Source organism: Arachis ipaensis, chromosome B8, assembly GCF_059453495.1.
Source record: "Arachis ipaensis isolate K30076 ecotype BB chromosome B8, ASM5945349v1, whole genome shotgun sequence".
NCBI classification, from domain to species: domain Eukaryota; kingdom Viridiplantae; phylum Streptophyta; class Magnoliopsida; order Fabales; family Fabaceae; genus Arachis; species Arachis ipaensis.
Window position 1 is genome coordinate 57,517,632 of NC_142443.1, and position 863 is coordinate 57,518,494.

General features: G+C 34.5%; 1 non-coding gene across 1 annotated transcript; it reads left to right on the forward strand.

Moving 5' to 3' along the window:
- The first annotated feature begins 248 nt into the window (after window positions 1–248).
- On the forward strand, window positions 249–356 carry LOC148548210 (small nucleolar RNA R71). The gene has a single exon (XR_015897064.1). It is a non-coding gene; the product is annotated as a small nucleolar RNA R71 (small nucleolar RNA).
- Window positions 357–863: the final 507 nt, after the last annotated feature.

Consider the following 863-nt stretch of genomic DNA (forward strand, 5'->3'; position numbering starts at 1 on the left):
TTATTCTGAGCCAGTATGGCATTCAGAGTATCAATCTCAAGAACTCTCTTCTTCTGAGTTGTCCCATTATTCACAGGATTCCTTTCAGAAGTGTACATGAATTGGTTATTTGCAACCATTTCAATGAGTTCCTGAGCTTCTGTAGGCGTCTTCTCTAGATGAAGAGATCCTCCAGCAGAGCTATCCAATGACATCTTGGATAGTTCAGACAGACCATCATAGAAAATACCTATGATGCTCCATTCTGAAAGCATGTCAGAAGGGCACCTTCTGATCAATTACTTGTATCTTTCCCATGCTTCATAGAGGGATTCACCTTCCTTTTGTCTGAAGGTTTGGACTTCCACTCTAAGCTTGCTCAATTTTTGAGGTGGAAAGAACTTTGCCAAGAAGGCATTGACTAGCTTTTCCCAAGAGTTCAGGCTTTCTTTAGGTTGTGAATCCAACCATGTCCTAGCTCTGTCTCTTACAGCAAAAGAAAAAAGCATAAGTCTGTAGATAGAAGAGAATTCGAACTTAACAAGAGGGATAGAGTTCGAATTGCACCTTGAGGAGGAGTGTTAGTCCCTTAAATAGAAGGACGTGAGAAAAGGGGGAGAATTTTCGAAAATAAATTAAGAAGATTTTGAAATAATAAAAAGAAATTTAAAAATTTGATTTGAGATTTTCGAAAATTAAGATTGGGAAAGAAATTAAGTGATTTTTGAAAAAGATTTTGAAATTAGAAATAAAAAAGATATGATTGAGAGTTAATTTTGAAAAAGATGTGATTGAAAAGATATGATTGAGAAGATATGATTGAAAATCAAACTAAAAAGAGAAAGTTTTAAAATTAAAGTTGATTTACTTGACTAACAAGAAAT